This window comes from Larus michahellis, chromosome 3 (assembly GCF_964199755.1).
Source record: "Larus michahellis chromosome 3, bLarMic1.1, whole genome shotgun sequence".
NCBI classification, from domain to species: Eukaryota; Metazoa; Chordata; class Aves; order Charadriiformes; family Laridae; genus Larus; species Larus michahellis.
Window position 1 is genome coordinate 40,112,689 of NC_133898.1, and position 18,626 is coordinate 40,131,314.

The 18,626-nt window shown below is 50.2% G+C and overlaps 1 protein-coding gene across 10 annotated transcripts in view; it reads right to left on the reverse strand.

The window, feature by feature from the left end:
• TJAP1 (tight junction associated protein 1) overlaps nt 1-7,486 on the reverse strand; it is a 42,194-nt gene extending 34,708 nt beyond the window's left edge. For 3 of the 10 annotated variants that reach the window (XM_074579823.1, XM_074579827.1, XM_074579819.1), the window contains exons 1-3: nt 7,290-7,437; nt 6,165-6,239; nt 5,929-6,032 (exon numbers count right to left, since the gene is read on the reverse strand). The gene's annotated coding sequence lies outside the window, so the exon portion shown is untranslated. Of the gene's footprint in view, nt 1-5,928; nt 6,033-6,164; nt 6,986-7,289 lie in introns of those variants that run through there. The other 7 variants (XM_074579826.1, XM_074579817.1, XM_074579822.1 and 4 more) reach the window with 4 other exon arrangements.
• Nucleotides 7,487-18,626: the final 11,140 nt, after the last annotated feature.

The following is an 18,626-nucleotide window of genomic DNA, read 5'->3' on the forward strand; positions in this document are numbered from 1 at the left end:
GTGTGTGTGTATATATATATGTAAAATATATAGAAATAATAAATATATGAAATTTTTTAAAAAACCCACACAACTAACAATGAATTGTTCAATCCCCCACCATGCTGGGCAACTATCAGTCAGGCATCCGAGCTCAAATTGAAGCACTGCAATCCAGTGCTCTCCCCTGGCCACTGTACCCTCACAGCTACCCTGCACCCCTTCCCAGAGTAAATTGCCTTCCACCTCAGAGAAGCATTCCTGCTATTCTGATACCAGTATTCACCACCAAGGCAAGAGACCCTAATTTAGCCCCGCACGGGCCTTCTGCAAACTGCTAATCCCCAATACGCAGCTGTTTTTCAAATGTACGGGCATGAGCAAACCGTAAACGATTTATGGCGCGTGGCAGGAAGACTCCTGGCTCCCTGCGTAGGCGGGGTTTTGGGACAAGATCATGCTTGGACTAATGTTTATATTGCAAGTTGTCAGTCGGGTAGTAAATCATCTCTGGAGCTGCATAGTAATACAGCTCTCCCCACCCAGCCAGAGCCTTGATGACACTGAATCCTGTTATAGCCATTTCAGATACACCTGGGGACCTATTTACAAAGGCACCATCTAATCAAGGAAAAATGGATACACTTATAAGTAGACTCTACAGAAAATCTGCAGCCCAGCAAGGGTGATTTGCTTTCAGGAATCAATCCAAGCTGGTACGAGAAGCTTACCAAAAATGACACTCCATACTAGCCCTAGAAGAAATTCGATTCAGCGCCTACACAGACATCTACTAACAGAGTGCATCGCTAGCAAAATGCGGTTACCTGAGAAAATTCTTCTAAGCAAGGTTTTCATTTCCTAGTATTTACATAAACATAGTGCAAGCAACACTTAGAAATTCAATTCTATAAATTCAAGAAATATATTTCACATACGTTAGTGCACAAGATGCTTTCTGGTCAGAAAAATGAAACCTCTTAAAGGTAGGATGTGAACTTGAAGTCCATTCTCAAGAAAGTTTACTTAACTCCAATTTAAAACAAATATCCTGTCATTTTCCATTATTTTCTTTTACCCCAACTTGAAAGGGCTGTGCACACAATACACTGGGTACAGATCTCCCACAGGTAAAAGGGAAGGGGGAAGAGTTCTCAATAAGGAAAAATTATAAATAAAAACAGAACAGTAGAATTAACTGCAATCACTTTTTGATTGTGTGAGATAGACCAGATTTCAAGTCATCTCTCTAGAATATTTTTAACCTTCCCATTGGGCAGCAGCAGAGTCCTCACTAATGAACAGCAAAGCTGCAGGATAACATCTGATTTAGGAGACAGTGAAGCAAGGCATCTTTGGGACTCGTACAGAGCTTGTGCAGCAAGACATTCCCAGGTCTAAACGCAGTTACCCTGAGTGGCATATGCTAAAATAATGGTCAAAAACCTTACTGCCACAGTGATTATCTAATTATCTAGTTATTTTACTTATATTCTCTTGAAACAAATGGTATAAAGTAAAACTTGCCTAAGGCTTTTTATGAGCCTAAGCATAGTTTTTCTAACTATTGGGAAATTATCTCATCTGTCCCTTTTGATTTCAGAACCATTCATGCATGACTGTTACATTAATGCAGCTGGACAACTGAGATTTTAAACACAAGATAAGAAAATCCAGTTATGACTCCTACAACATTGCCAAAGCTAGCTTTATCACAGAGCCAAAATACAAATATAGAACTCAATCAAAGACACAGTAGTCACTGTGGGACTCTAAGTTCTGAATTTGATGACCCCTAGAAATCACAAATTTAAACCCATTCTCTCTCGCCACTAGCAGCAGGTCAGATCCTCTGTGCCTAAAAACCAGCCTAACCCTTGCAGGAAACCTTACTTTCCAGTCTCGACTTGTTTCACTTTCTCAGCATCACAAAACTTCTGTGAAGGTCAATAACCCTTTCCTTGCAGTCTTTACACCTGTCACAAAAGGGTTACATTATGCCCTAGAACAAAAACATGTGTTGTTCACAGAACAGCTCATAGGGAGGGTATCCATACAGGGATATCAAGGTTTGCATGACCTGCTGCTAGCTCTGAAAATCCCTCCACACACCCTTTCCTGCAGGAGTTCCCCTTGCATTTAGGCAGACATTACAAACACCTTTTTACACATATCTCCATACCACTGCCACTTACCTTTACTGGCCTATCCATCAAACCAAATTTATGCCTACTTGACCAAGCAGCAATGATGATTCTCTTGATCCTCAACACAGGTTGGACATGAGCACAGGACACAGACTGTGTCTTCCTGGACACTAGTACGTTGAGGCTCATGCTACAACTTAATGGATCTCACTTGAACAGCTTTAAAGCCCTTCCTTTCAGCCAGCTTCTGGACCAAAGTCCACTACAAGACTGCAATGTGGAGAGCCAAACTCCACACGTTCTTTTCCCTCTCAAAAGCAAAGGCAAGAAGCCCAAAGTGCTTTGCCTGACCACTCAGCGTGAAGAGATAATACTTACATGTCTTCACATACATGAGTGAGACAGTCCTCATCTATGGGCTGCACTATCTTTCCAAGGACCCAGCTCTCCACCAGCTTAAAATCCTCAAGTACCAGGCATAATCAAAGCAACTGGAGTGCTTAGTGGGCTTGTTTTTTGGTTGTTGCTGGTTTTTTTCCTAATGTAGTTATCACCCCCCCAAAAAAAGGCTAGTGGGTAACCTAACATCGCAAATAAATGTGATTCAATACCTTGCCTCTAACACAGGACAATACAAGGTGGTTTAGAAGATGGAGCAAGAAGCCCCACTGGACAATTATGGAACAAACAACCATTTCTTCAAACCTTTACCTGTTAGAGATTGGGTTATGTCTGAAAAATACACCTTCTAAAACAAGTTCTTTAGCTAAAGCAAGTCTGAACACTTCCACTCATAAGTGCTTGATCTTTTCTGAATCCCGCTCAGCTCTTAGCCTCAGCGCTATTATGTGGTAGTGAATTTCCACAGATTAGACATCATGTGAAAATACTTTAAAATCATTATTCAGTTTGATGCCTATCAGTTTCACTGAATTGCGTTCACCTCAACTGAAGAATACATTCCACTCCTTCACCTCTGCACAGCAGTCTTCCTCAGACTTGGCATCCAGCATTGTTGAAAAGCAGAGGAAAACTGAGCCCACCCAAGTGATGCTTATCCTGCATTCCAACCATTGCAATGCTATTCTCACACTCCTACACGGCCTTCCACGCCATTTCCTTCCTAAGCACAGCTCCCAGAAGGACACTCTGGAGAGGATGGCTCACATCATTCCAAATATGAGACAGCCTGAAAGCTGATGCTCTTGGCCCTCTCTGTCTGAGCATACTAGCAATAAGACCATACGTGAACATCCCGACAACGAAGAGAACAATTTCTGAGTCTGGAACAAACAAGGGGTCAAAAAAAAGAAAAGATTAATTTAAGTCAAAAAGATTCAGCCACATAAAGTGTTACGAGCCATGGAAACAAGCAAACACCTCCTGGGAAGGGAAGAAAAGGGGGTCTCAGAGTACCCACTCACCTTAAGCAAGGCATGGCCTGACTTGCACTCTCTAGCAATTTCACCATGCTACGGAATATGCAGGACAGTGGATCACACAGGGGTCTACTTCATTTTGAAGTCATGGCTTGAAATATCCTTTTCATGTCTCCTCCACCAAGCTTTACTAAAGCATTCAACACCACAGTATCCAATCATCTCATGGACACTTACGGACTCTTCCTCAAATCCCCAGTAAGATGCATGTTGATCGTATGACGTAACCAAAGAATGAAGTGCAAGAAACAGTAATGATCTGAACACATTCACATAATAAATCTGTGTCAGAAAGTAGGTATCCTACATTGCAGTTCAGAATTCTGACCACAGGGTCATCCTTCCCCTCCAACCAGCTGTAAAAGCACTTCAATTTTAAAAAGCAATATTCTTCCTACTGCAGTTACAGACCCAGCCAATCTAGATCTAAGGAAAAGCCCTCAGGTACGGAACTGGCAAGGAAACAGGATGGATAATTTCATGCCCTAAGGCATTAGCCCTTTTTGCACAGATTACACACGCAGTTCCTTTGCAGTCCTGTGTAAAATGAGTTTCAGAGAGGATCATATTTACCCAGTTACTAGTGACTTGAAATACACGCAGCTAGCACATATGCCCCAAGTGCTCACTCTCTCCATAGCTCAAGGTGTCATACAAAAAGGGGCTATCTTCCCAACAAAAGCCTTCACGCAAGGAGATGAACATACCCAGCTTCAGGACCTTAAATTTATTCGCAAAACATCAACCAAGTTGAACAGCCAAGAAAATCTGCTCTATTATGACAATTCCAGTTCTTGAAAACCCCAGTCAAAAGAGCAGAAATGAGCCAAAAAGGTGTCAAGCCAGATCCTCATTTCTTAGTGGAGGAATCCTGCCCTCAAGCTCTATCACACACAGACTCATTTGAGACCCCTACATGTTATATTTCTCCCAGCGACATTAAAGGCAGAGGGTTATTAGCCATTACTACATTATTCTTGTCACATTGTGCTATAAAAGCTAGGCCCTTGCTAACAAGAACACAACATAGTTAATTTGTTATGATCTAATCTCCAGAATTATTTATCAGGACTACACTGCAGATGAGGTGACACATGGAAATCTCACAGAGACCAGTTTTCAGTGGATCCTCCACAAAACACAGCAGACATTTTAATAGGCTAGAGAGCTCACCTTCAGAAATATCATCAGCCTCCAGGACCCACAAGCATCAAGTCTACTTCAAACAACTACTGAAAAATACAAGCACATTTTACTGAAGCTTGTTTATTTTGCTATTGCTCAAACAGCTTGGCTTTCTTCGCATTTTCAAAAGCACTTTATATGCCACATCAGCTGCCACAAATCTTTTCTCCAAGCCAGCTCTGGTACTGTTCACACCAGCACATTGACCAAAAATCCTTCCTTGTCCCATCTGCCTTTATTTATCCTGCTTTAGGACAAAAAGGGGGCAGACCTGCAAAGGACTATACCTCTTTCAAAGCTATAGTCTATTTCCCCTACATACTGTGCCACATGCTTGTACTTAGAGTGGATAGCAGAGATAAGAATTCAGGGTTTGAAAGCTGCAAAGCAAGTGACTTAGCAGCAGCTAACAAACTACTTGAACTAGACTGGAAAAGAACACAAGGTCATCTTTGGTTCAGAAAGCTGGTTTAAGGAGGCAACAGGTCTTGGCGTGAAACTCATCCCTCCTGACCCAATGCCTTGTTAATATTAAAGATGAAGATAGCCCTGGGCTGTACTTTGGAACTCTGCAGGCCCTGCTGAAATGTGTTCCCATGATTTCAAGAGCACTGGGTGCCTGGGAAGGAATGAAAAGCCAAAAGCTTCTTACACCAGAGCTAAGACCTGCTAGTTTAAATGCTGATTTAACTTCCACAAGCTGAAATATACTGTATACAATACACTGTTGGGATACTTATGCTTTCTGCAATGATTCACTAAGAACTGAAGAAAAGAGAGGAGTTGTATTAAAAGTGATTTGAGAAGTAACTGAAAGGCACGAACAACTCAAAGGACCCAGTTGCTGGGTACCAAATAGCTGGCCCTCTAAACTGGATCTCAACAGTGAGATCAGGAGTGGACAGAAAGGCCAGCAGTCCACCTGCACCACCCATAAGGGGATCAGTTAAAAGGTGAAAAAAACAACGTGGTGGAAGAAATAACCTAACAGAAAAGAGGATCACTAGAACTACCTAATTTTTGCATCATTTATTGCGGGAGCAGACCATCAGAAAGGATTTCATTGGGATAATGACTGGGTAGACCTCCTGTGATTACAGGGAATACAGCTACTTCAGCACTGACAGAACAGACTTTAGACTGCTTGCCTGGATGGCGTGTAAAGAGCGCTGGCTTACATCTTTAATTGAGCTTTTCTTCCCAGGGGCTCTTACTGAATTCTTCAGGGTCACTCCCGTTTCATCGACACCCTTGGCCTCTCAATTCAGGCAATGTAGGCCTACTATGATGCAGAAAACACCACAGAGGGGGACAGTTTTTCAGGCATGTTGTTCACATATTCTCAAAAAATTCAAGTAATGGGACCAAAAGAATACGGTCTGACTCAGCATCAGCTCATTCCTGGCTTTCTTACCTGCTGTCTGACGCTTCAACAACGATTCATTGCTTCCTCTTACGTAGGTCCTTTATCCCAGTTCCTTCTCTGAATCTGTAAAACAGAGATGCAAACCTCTGAAAAGCTTTCTCTGGCACAGAACTACCTACATTTGATGGATGATTCTTTTCAGCAGACAACCTCCACCTGGCATCTCTCAGATCTAGGTCATTCTCAGCCTTGCCAGACTTCCATATCATTCGTACACCCTGATGCCTACCAACGCAATCTCCTGCCCATCTAAAAATACATTTATTAGCACTCAATCTTTTATTCTGCTCCACGTTGTCTGCCCAAGCCCAGAGCTAGATGCAGTTCAGTATTTATTGTTCACTTTTTTTTTTTTAAAATCTTCCCATGTTCCCAGGGGCTGCTCACTAATTCCATAGTAAGAAGCATCCCTTATACTAGAGAGTGTCCGGGCTGGTAGAGACATTCCCATTCCCCACTGCCAAGTTTGGCACCACGGGAGTGCTGCTCCCTCCCTTCCAATTCTGCCTCTGTCAGTCATACTCTTGTTCTTTAACACATGTGCTGGCCCAGACTTGTTCCACTTTGCAGCTCCTACTCCAGCAACACTCCCTACACAGATACTGCTTTCTCATCCCCCATGCCATCTTCCTCTCCATCACCCAGACAAGGCTGCATCACCCTGCATGGACCCAGTTTGGCCTGCCGCTTCCGTGCCCGCTCTGCCCCCACCACAGGTCTCCCCCCGGGAGGGAGAGCTCTCTAATGCCCTGACGGTCGAGGCGGTGGCGCTACCACCCTCCCCCACGGGAACGGCCCCTTCCCCAGGGCCGAGGCTGCGGCCCTACCACCCTCCCGCACCCGGCCCCCACCTGCCGCCCGCCCCGCCCGGCTGACTCCCGCTGCCCACAGTGCGACCCGCCAGGACCCACTGTCTTCGGGGGCTCCGACACCTCCCCCCGGGCCACACACGGGAACAGGGGAACCCCCCCGCTCGCAGGGCGCCAGCCCGAAGCCCGCCTGGGAAGGCCGGCGAGGCCCGGGGGCGCGGGGGGCCCCGCCCGGGCCCGGGCTCGGTCCCCGGCCGGTCGCGTTCCCCGCTCCCCGCCCCCGGGACCCCAGCCCGGCTCTGACCCGGTCGGGCTCGGCTCCGCCCAGGGTCCCAGTGACTTTGCGGCTGGTTCTGCCCCGGTTCGGCCCCACCTCGGGCCTGCCCCAAACTTTGCCCCCGCTCGGCCCGGCCCCACGCTCTCCCTTCAGGCCGCCATTTTGCCGCGGGGCACGCCGGGTAATCCGGCGGAATCCCCACGCCGCAGCGCAGCTGCGTCATCGGGCAGCACGGGAGGGGGCGGGGCCAGGCGCGGCGGCGCGCGGGCGGTGCGTCCCCCCCGTCACCGCGGCAACGCGAGGGGCGGGGCGGGGGAGAGGGGCGGTGGGACGAAACCAAGGGGGCGAGGCGGGGGGGGGCTTGGTAGGACGAGCGGACCGAAGTGCCAGCGAAGAGGGGGTGACGGGAACGGTGCCCTCTCCTGAGGAGGGGCGAGGCGGGCCCCTCTGCCTCCTCTGCACCAAAAGAGGCCGATGGAGGTGATTCTGCGCCTCCACCCCGCTGTGGTGAGACCCCCCCTGGAGTAATGCCTCCAGCTCTGGGGCCTCCCCGTAGGAAGGGCATGGAGCTGTTGGAGCGGGTCCAGAGGAGGCCACGAAGATGATGAGAGGGCGGGAGCACCTCTCCTGTGAGGACAGGCTGAGAGAGTTGGGGTTGTTCAGCCTGGAGAAGAGAAGGCTCCGGGGAGACCTTATAGTGGCCTTCCAGTACCTAAAGGGGGCCTACAGGAAAGATGGGGAGGGACTCTATCAGGGCGTGTAATGATAGGACGAGGGGTAACGGTTTCAAACTGAAGGAAGGTAGATTTAGATTGGATATTAGGAAGAAATTCTGTACTGTGAGAGTGGTGAGACACTGGCACAGTTTGCCCAGAGAAGCTGTAGGTGCCCCATCCCTGGAAACATTCAAGGCCAGGCTGGATGGGGCTTTGAGCATCCCGATCTAGTTGAAGATGTCCCTGCTCATTGCAGGGGGTTGGACTTGGTGATCTTTAAAGGTCCCTTCCATCCTGTCATGGTTTAACCCCAGCCGGCAGCTAGAACCACGCAGCTGCTCGCGCACTCCCCCACCGTTGGGACTGGGGGGAGAATCAGAAGAGTAAAAGTGAGAAAAAACTCGTGGGTTGAGATAAAAGACAGTTTATAGGTCGAGCAAACACTATGCACTCAAGCAGAGCAGAACAAGGCATTCATTCACTACTTTCCACTGGCAGGCGGGTGTTCTGCCATCCCCAGGAAAGCGGGGCTCCATCCCACGTAGCAATTACTTGAGAGGACAAACGCCATAACTCTGAATGTCCCCCCATTCCTTCTTCTTCCCCCAGCTGTATGTACTGAGCATGATGTCACATGGTATGGAATATCCCTTTGGCCAGTTGGGGTCAGCTGTCCTGGCTGTGTCTCCTCCCAAGTTCTTGTCGTCCACCCCCCAGCCTGCTCGCTGGCAGGGTGATAAGAGGAGCAGAAAAGGCCTTGACTGCTTAGCAACAACCCAAAATATCAGTGTTTTACCAATACTATTTTCATCCCAAATCCAAAACATAGCACTATACCAGCTGCTAGTAAGAAAGCCAACTTCATCCTAGCCGAAACCAGGGCACAACCCAAACTATTCTATGATTCTGTGATATGTGTTTAGGGACACGGGATGGGCTGGCAGGCTGTTAGCTGCCTTTTGCTGCATGGCTCTGGCAGAGGCCACTCGCCTGGCTGGGGAAGGGTGCAGAACCTGCCCCTGCTCCTGCCCTTGCACTTGCTTTTGGAGGCTCCAACAGAGCAGCAGGGCTGCAGCCCTTGGCCACCTTGCAGGCGACTTCTGAGGTTACGCAGTTGTCCCATATCAGAGCAGACCCTGAAAAGAGGCAGTTCAACCTTTGAGCTGGTGATGATGACAGAAAAACAATAGTATTGGGGGGTTACAGCAATTAGAGCCTGTGGGTGCACTCAGGACCCCACAGTGGGCTCACAGTAACTGCAGGTGATCTGCCCTCTTCAGGTCTTTGCCAGCCAGGACAGTTCACCGGGAGGCAGTGTCCAGGATCAGCTCCTTCCCCTTGTTAACGTTCCTCAGTCCCTGAGAAACACCCTGACATTTTGAGGCATATTACAGCCTGTAATTATCCCATCTTTGAGACCACGTGGAGAAGGAGGGAGAGGGGGAGAGCAGTGAATGGAAAAATCCACCTAAACCCTCCAAGTACAACTGCTTGCCTCTTAAAGGAGGGAGCTGAGGGCAGTGTTTACCAGTCAAAGATGAACCAGTGAAACCTGAACACAACTTAGGTAATGCACTTTGGTCTTTAATTATAAAACCATCCACTCTATTGTTCTAGCCTTGGGAATTCAATAAGTCAATACATTTTAATTTTGAACCAAATCACTCCGTTTATTCCACTCTGAGCTCACATGGGTATTTTGTCCATTGCCTCTCATGCCTGGTGCATTGCCTTACTCACCCTCCAGCCCCCCTTCCCTATTTTTGTTTCTTTTACAAACATCTCCTGAGTTGATATTCACATCGTAAATAATAGAGGAAATATGCACGGTTGATAAAAGATAATATATGGAAGATGTCCCCCAATGTACTACATTTATGAAGCCTTGGGATTTGCATTCAGGTAGTACCAGGCTCACAGTGCTGCAAACTCTGCCCAAATAGTCCATTCTCTTACACAATAAAAGACATGTGCTCAGCAGGACCCCGCCTCTATGACCTTGGGAATATTGTGCAAAAACATCTGCTGCGCACCCAGCAAGTGCCGTCTGTACCATGCCACGCGTCAACCAGGGATATTTCAAGAAAGCCTTCAGTACTTGTGCCCCCATAAATTCTCCAAATCCTCCCTATGCAGGAGTCAGATAACAAGCAGAAGGACAATAGCTCCAAGAATCCAGGCTGCCCATCTGCTCTGCACTTCCAGATTCTTGCTTCCACAGCGCCAGCTGATGAAATTTTCATAGCTGATGAGGTTTCTCATTTCCATCGGGTCTTGCTGCCTTGGAGCCTTCACAGTTGTGGTCTGTTCAGGTTTCCGTGGGTGCGCACTGATGGCAGCAATGATTAGAGTCCTTTGCTTTCTTTTGGTGACCTTTCAGAGTAGAATCTCCAAGCTTTTTGCAAGTCTAGGTGAAATAAGCCCTGCAGAAAGGAGAGAGCTTGGTTTTCAGATGGTCTTGGCATTTACTGCTTCCATTAAACTTAACTCTTCTCAAAATCAGATCCCAAGGTCAGACAGCCAAAGGGAGACAGGAACTGAACTCGGGATGCCTGAATACCAGTCACCTGCTCTGAGCACCGAAAAACACTCTTCCCTCAGATCCCAAGGGCCTTGATCCCCAATCCCCCTCCCTCTTTCTCCACACACATCCACCCTGCCTTTTCCCGTATCCAGTATGCTTGTGAGCTGGACTCACCACTGCCCTGAGCCCAGAGATGTGACATGATGCGGAAGCATGACGTTAGGTTACATTATATTCATTTATATAACACCATTAATACCAAAGTGCTGCTCCCTGCTAGAGCCAGTTGCTTGCTAAAGCCTCTGAAGTTCAATTAACAAGCACCAGGTAATATAACACTTGACTCCCAATAATCCTTTTATTTTAAGGGGCCTCTGGCGGATGTAAAGCCCTCAGCAAACAGTCCTGGAAGTACATTTGAGATTCTCTCAAATACCAGCTGAATTTATGACCCTTAGTGAAGAGCAGGGAGGAATCTCTTCAACATACTTTCCAGCTGGCAGCACTTTATATAGACCCCTGTAACTGTATAAAAGGAACCCCTGGAGGGGCAGGTGCCACCCTGTGGAGGGACAAATCCCTCTGAAGTGCCTACAGTCTTGGCTGGTGAAGAAGTCGACAGCAGAAGTAACGTCTCCCACCAGAAGAAGGCAATGCAGGCTTGGTCCTCTCAAGTTCTGCACCAACCCAGGTCAAGCTGGGAAAATGGTGGGTGCCGGACCACCCTTTGGTGGCTGGTTCGGAGGCTATTACCTGCCTAAGAGCTGCATGAAGTCACATTTCTTCCTGTTTGGATGACGCAGTCCTGAAGGGACTCTTAGGAAACATGCACTGCCCCTGCTACTTCTCTGACTCCAGCTGCCTGAAGAGGCTGCACAGGGGATTCCCCACTAGGGGCTCAGATGGGAAACCCTCAAAGGCAGAAGGCGTTTCATGGATGGGTTGAGCTGACCAAAAACAAAAAAACCCCAAGCCATATTTTGAGCAGAGCTTGCACTCTGGGATATGCCAGTACAAGAGGAGCCCAGCACCCAAACCCAACAGCATCTTGGGAACAGTAGGAACAGCAAAGCACAGCCAGCCTCGGCCAGCCAAACAAGTCTATAGATACAGAATTGGATGGCCAAACACACCCTGCCAGTATACCTGGAGCATGCACCTATCAGAAAAATACAATCCACCAGTAAAAGAGTTGCTAACAACAGCCGTGTGTATAATTCAGTCCATTCCGCTCTATAAGAGTGAGGGTTGCAGCTCAATTTTAACATGAAGATACAACCCTCAAAAAACTCCTGGAATTTTTTCACAGGCAAACCCTTCGCTGTCAGGATCCCCAGCAACAACATCTGAAGAACAGAACTGTGCTGACCCATCCTGGGCCAAAGTGCTGTTTGTCTTATGGGACTGTCTAAAAGCACCCATCATGGTTGGGATGTAATTGTGCTGGACACTGCACAGGAAGACAAGCAGACAATCCTACCACTGAGGCTTGAATCTCTGGATCTCTTGAATATCTCTCAAATCATCTCTGCCAACACAGGATCGAGGATGAAGGCAGAACTGGAGAATGATGACAGAAAACCACGATCACAGTACCCTGGCATTTGGTAGAGCTCAGTGGTTTCATGCCATCATGGAGTTTGAGCAGAGAGGGATGCACAGCTCACAATGGTATTTCAAGCGTACGTAGGGGCACTTTCCCCCAGCTGGTATACCTGATGAATACATTGCACATCAACACTTCCCCATTACAATTGCTGTCTATGCATGTTTCGTGCATTTATATAAAAATAAAATAAATAAAATAGATATCAGTGACCCCTACTGGCCATTTCTAACTAGCCATAAAACAGTGCAGCAACAGCTGGCTCTCGCCTCTTGCCCTGTCCCTAGTGCAGGCGTTCATCGTGGGGCAGGGAGCACAGAGCCTGGCAGCGGTGGATTTGTACTCTCTGCACTTGCCTTGTGCCAGTTGCATCACTCCCGGGGGCAGGCAGCAGAAATGGGGGTCTTCTGGTCTCAAGTAGTTGGTTGTGGCATCCCCCAAATCCCTCTGCTCCCTGCCAGCTCCATGCCACGTTCACACGCTGAATGAGTCCTGGCTCTTGCACTGGGCCCTGCATGGGTGGCTCTAACTTTTATCCAGGGCTCTGCAAGGGACCAGGTACTGGGCTGTGACCTTATATTCTACCAGAAAAAGCCTGTTCCCAGCCGGGACCCGTGCCACGGTTACCACTGCTCCTTGGGGTGAGCTCCCCGCCAGAGGAGCTGCCCCAGCATTGCACAGTTTCTCCTCCCGCAGCCTCGCCCGAGCCCCGCCAACGCTCCCTGCAACGCCTTTGCCCCAACGGGTGCTAAATCCAGCACGGATCCATCCCCGTGCAGCAGAGGCTGAAGGGCAGTCATCCTCCCCACGCCAGCAATTCCGCCTGGTGAAGGAGTGGAGGGAAACTGGCACGTGTGGGCGAGGGGCAGGATGGCTGCTCTAGTGCACGGCAAAACCCCAGGGGAAGCAAAGGCTGGAGTCACGGTGTCAGCCTCAGACCGAGACTCAACTCGAGGGGCTCTGCCTCCCTTCCCCTTTGTCAAAACTTGTTTAGCTTGTCATGCTAATAAAGTGTTTGAAATGAACCGAGTTAAAAGTATGTGGAGAGGAAGGGCGGGGGGGGAAGGAGGCGTCTCTCTCACCAGAGCGCGCGGGGAGGTGGTGGAGGGGTTAGGCGTGATGATGGCTTCTCCCCAGCCTGCACGGGCAGAGGGGGCTTCGTCCCAGCCTAGGGCTGAGCGCTTGCCTGCCTGCAAGGGGAGGTCGCTGCACGCCGGGTGTCGGGGATGGCACTTCACGAGGGTGCACAAACTGGCGGGGGAAGGAGCTGATCCCCCAAGTCCTCCCAGGGCAGAGCAGGGACTCACAGGCTCTTTCAGGCAGAGGCACATGGCTGTGTGTCGTCGCCTGAGGAGCCCTTCTGTGTGCCTAGCATGCGTCTACAACTCACAGAGACCTTTCTTTTTTTTTTTCGTTAAATCGGCAGCACTGCTCTCCCCACGCAGCTCTCGTTGTTTATAGGGACGGGTCCAGGCAGGCCGGGGAGGAATTACCTTTCCCTAGGACACGCTTGGTGCTTGGCTGAGCACACAGCTTCCCTGCTTCACGGGAGCTGCTGAAGGCCAAGGAGCCAGTCAGTCTGCAATTAGCCTCCCCCCCAACACTCGTCCACATCCCTTGGGCCTGCTAATTACAGACTCCCCTCCTCTGCACCCAGGGTTCGAGGCTTTCTAAGCATGGGCCGAAGTTTCGTGAAATGACCTTGAAATTCACTGCAACAGGCTCTCCTGCTAGGTTTTCCTGCAAATGCCAAGATACGCCAACCTCTGTAAATACCCAGGAGCAAGCTCGGAGGCAAGCACCGAGGAAGCTCAAAACATTTGCTTCAAGAGACTCCCGTTAAATGCTTGCACGCTCCTGGTGAGATTAAGAGGTTTCATTGCTAGAGCTGCCAGCTGGAAAGGGAGAGGGAGAGGGCTTGGCTGGAGGTGGGCTTCGAGGCACCCGCAGGTGTGTGCCAGCAAAGGGAAAGCCTGGCAGATATCTCCTTCATGCTCCAGTCCTTCCAGACCTCCTCCCGGCAGCGGGAGGCAGGCAGGGGGGAATGGGTACACCCCCTGAAGTCTGTGCCCTTAGGAGAGCCCTGACATTAGCTGTCACGCACACATGCAGAGGGAAGCCAGAAATCACAGGGCAAAACAAGATCCTACACCTTCTCAATGAACTCATGGGGGTTTTTTGAAGGGGGATGACTCAGTCTTCAGAGCTGTGGGTGCTCAAGATAAGACATCTTTTCTGTAGATGCCCTCCGTATAGACATCCGCCTCTTTCCCTCCCTCTTCAAGTCAAACTGCTTTTGCCGTTTTTCTTTTTTTCTTTTTTTTTTTTTTTTTTCTGGTGGATCTATCTTGTCTTGGATAGAAGTCCTGAGGGTGGACTCGGGGAATCTGTATCTCAAAATAACGTGTGACTTAAGCTCACTTTTCCAGCTCCTTGCAGCAGGTTTGGAGGCTGCCGGGTACTGAGCTCAAGTCCATTACAATGTCACATGGGCTCTCCTAGACTCAAAAGATCTGTTTCAGAGGAGCAGCCCAGCAGACAGTCAGATATTAGCTGGTCCCAACAGAGTAGCTGCCTGGAGGCCAGCGCAGGCTTCAGATCCCCCTCAGGAAGGAGCAGCCCTTATGATGAGGGACTCCCCACAGCTGGCTCAAAGCAGAAGAGACGCGAGCTGGTGCTCAGAGGCTTGGAGGGAGGCTGACGCTTTGCTCTGAATACCCAGGAATCACCTCTCCAGGACATCTCACAGGCACCACCAGAGCATCCATACAGTTCATTGCCCCTTGGCCTTGGTGATGGGAAAGGTAGGCTGGGCCACCCCTCTGTCCAGTGGATATGTATGGATAGTGCCTCCTCACGCCCAGCATCCTTCCTTTCCCAGGACCAGGTCCGCATGGCTCAGGGGAAAGTACAAGCGTTGCTCGGCACAAAATTACTGAAGAACCTGCCCTTGTGGAAAGCTGCTCCTTACTCCATGGACTAGAGGTCATCTTCAGTAAGAGGGTTTACAGCTCTTTGGAGTTCATTCCTTTTTATCCTCACTATCTATATAAATGTTTAGTCATTTTTTAAATGAATGCCTTTTCTTGTTACCCAGTGGCAATTAGTTCCCCAGATCATCAGCATTTAGGATAAAGCCCATCCTTCCTGTCGTTCATTTTGACTGCACTTATGTCTGCTTTTGCCTTGTGTCCTGTCAGGCTGCAAAGGATGCAAATAAAAGAGGCTCATGATGAGCCTAGGCAGTGTTCCCAGGGACTCCAGGGTCACAGGGAATGTGACATTGGGCTTGGATAGCATTCCTGGAGGCTTTGGGAAATCACAAAATACATCCCAGGATAGCCCAGGGTGGCTACCCTTAATGCAGTACTGAAACGGAGGAGAGTGAATCCCAGGGCAGCTCCCATACGCTGAGGCTCCCCTTGCAGAGCCACCAGGCTAAGGGAATTAGATACTTCCCTCCCCTGTGACATTTCTGGCGGCCTCAGCCACGAGACCTAGGAAGGTTTGAAGGGCTTTTGGAGACTGAATTGCAATTTTTCCACCAGAGAGCAAAACTTAGGGCAGGGTGACACAGGACGCATTCAACAAGACCACAGCTTGGCCTTTTCTCCATTGTTCCCCAGATCTGCCACCAGCCCTGCTGTTGAGTGTATGCGTCATTGTCTGTCAACAGCGGCCACGCTCTGCAGGGCAGCAGATCATCAAGATGGTGCAATTGGGAGGGAAGGGCCAGGAGGTTTTCCACCTTCGACCTTCACCCTCTCCCTGCTTCTCTTTTGCCCGCCCCCTCCACTTCCCCGCTGCAGGCACAAACACCTACTGCCCATGGAAGCTATTTCTAAGCAATCCCGAGCATCTGGGGAATGAGGCTCTGAACAAATATCGGAGCGTGCGTGTGCAGTGAGTGCACACGCACACACACACATACGCACAGCCACGGTGCTGCCGCAGAGTCAAATATAGACCTTGGGGAAGGGGGAACAATGGCCGGGGTTGGGTTACATGGCTGCAGGGCCAGCGAGCTGCTGATGTTTGTTGTGGGCTGGGGTGGAATGGGAAAAGCAAGGGGGGTGGGATGGGGGAGAACATTTGTTTTAACCCAGACACCCTGGGCTGGTGCCGTGCGTAAGGCGGAGAGGGTGACCCGGAGCGAGAGCTGCAGGAGAGGATGATCATTTGAGTTGGCAGCTCGGAGGTGTTTGCGGTCTTTCTCCAGCTGGTTTGTGCCGCTCCTCTGCCTCCCTCAAGGGATTAGAGTGGACAAGAAGGGCTGAGTTTCTCTGGGCTTCTGCACAGGGAAGAGTTTTTTTCTCTCCTTGCTCTGGTAAAGGCTCCTTGGTGGAAGAGAAGAAGCGACATCACCTGTTCCCTCAGCCCAGCATCCGCTCTTCACCCCTGATGTCCGGCTGCCTCCAAGGTGCAGGTTCCAGACACCGGAAGAAAGGGAAGGAACTCCAGCTGGTTTTGACAGGTAATTCCTCCTTGTGGCTGGGAGTGGTGGTGGTGTGTTGGAAGGACGGCTGGGGAGGGAGCCTGCAGCTGCCACACATTGGTGGAGGGGAGACCGTGGAGACAGGTCGCTCCTGTTCTGACTCCAGGTCCCTGCTTTGTGGGATTTACTTCACCGGAGGGAAAAGCAGTGGAGGGACTCTTATGGCTAGGAAAAAATCCTTCCTAATTCTGACCGAGCAGCTGTTCCATCTGAGACGCCTCTAGGGATGGCATGGCAGGGATCAGAGCCCAGCAGAGCAGGGTCTAAGCCAAGCGCAGGAATCCCCTCCTCAGTGCCCATTTCTTGGGTTTGCAAATAGAGCTGCTCTGCTTGAATCATGCTGGGCAGCCCAGGGACTTCCAGAGCAAGGCTGGGACTAAGGAGTGTGCCCAGGGACAGGACAGGAGCCCTTCAGTGCTGAGGAAGAAGTGCACCCAAGGTCCACAGTGCTTCGGATTCCCTTCTGGTCTCTTCTCCTTCCTCTGTACACACCTTTTTTGCTCCCACCCATCCCTGCCTGCTTCTGTCTGTGATACTCGCACACAAAACCAAACCTCAAACCCCAAACCCCATTTCCTCAAATATGCCCATTTCACCCCCTGTGAAATCCCACCCTGGTTTCTGTTCCCCATTCCCCTGCCATAGCGTTCAGATCTTCTGCAACCAACTTTACCTCCTCAGCCCAGGTGGTCCTCGCTCCGCGCCACAGCTCTCACCTCCGAGAGAAGCGGCACGGGGAGAGCCACGTGTCCCGCTCCACTGACTGCAACCTAATCCCATCTCCCTCTCCCGCAGTGCTCCTGTTGTGGATGCAGATACTTACAGATATCAACATGTGCAGGGACCCCTCCACAAGCACCTTCCTACCTGCCCATTCAAATGCACATACAGCATCCAGAGGGTTTTTCTTTGGCGCGTTTAACCAAGTGAGGTTTAAAAGCACCCAGGCACGGTTGTGCAATGGCGTTGCAGCACAGCGCGGTCAGGACTGGGGCAGATCCCAGCAGAGGAGTGCAAGAGCAGGTGAGGATGTTACGGGAGGTGGTGTTGTATCTGAGACAGTCAGTGTAGGCAGTAGGATTTCAAGGAGGAGGTGAGGGTGAGGCTGAGCAGCCTACACTCAATGTTGGAGGTGCCGCCAGTAAAAACTTGGCCTCCAACCATGACTGGCAGAGCAAAGAGTGCAAGGCAGGGTGTTGTGGGGGTCAGAGGAGAAAGGTGGATCCTCCCAGGTCCTAGAGCAGCAGTGACTGAAGGAGAGACTGGTTTTTCAGCGAGTACCAGGAGCTGTGATTTGCTCTCAGCCTCACTCTCTCCATTTTGTTGTAAGCCCCAGGTATGGCATGAACCAGGACTCAGAAGCAGGCTGAGCTGGATGGGAAGGATCAGGGGATAAGAATGGCTGGAGAACCACAGGAAACATCTCAGAACAGAGCTGGTGCACACCCATCCCATGTATACCCGAGGAGCTGATGGAGCGGCCTGAGCAGCAGGAGGTTTGGACCTCTCTGGCCCTCGGGAACCTTGAAGCAGTTAGGTGGGGTGACAGAGACAGGAGGAGGCAGGCAAGGAAAGGAACAGTGCTCCTGGCCGACAGGAGATTAGGAAAGAGACAGGAAGGATGCAGCTTCTGCAGCGGTGGGCAGGGTGGGAGGCTCCCACGTTATTGCTCAGTAGGGTTGTGCTGTCCAGACCTGCCGAGGATGGAGCAAGCAGGGGTCTGCAGTCAGAGCCGGCAGAGAGCTGGGCTTTGATGGGACTGCTGGCTGTTGGGCTGTCCCAGGGTGCTGGAGCCCGCAATGCCACCCACGGCTGCCGCAGGGTGTGTGGTGCTGCTGGGGCTGTCAGGAACTGCAGACGGCTGTGAGCACTGGAGAAGGTGAGAGCAGGGATGGGGTGAACTTTGCCTGGTGAGGTGAGGAGATGGGATGTGGAAGCATCCACCTAAGTGCCAAGAGCATGTGGTTCTTTTTCCCTCCTGGTGGGAAACAGCAAACCTCGTGCGGCGCAGGGGTAGAAGGCA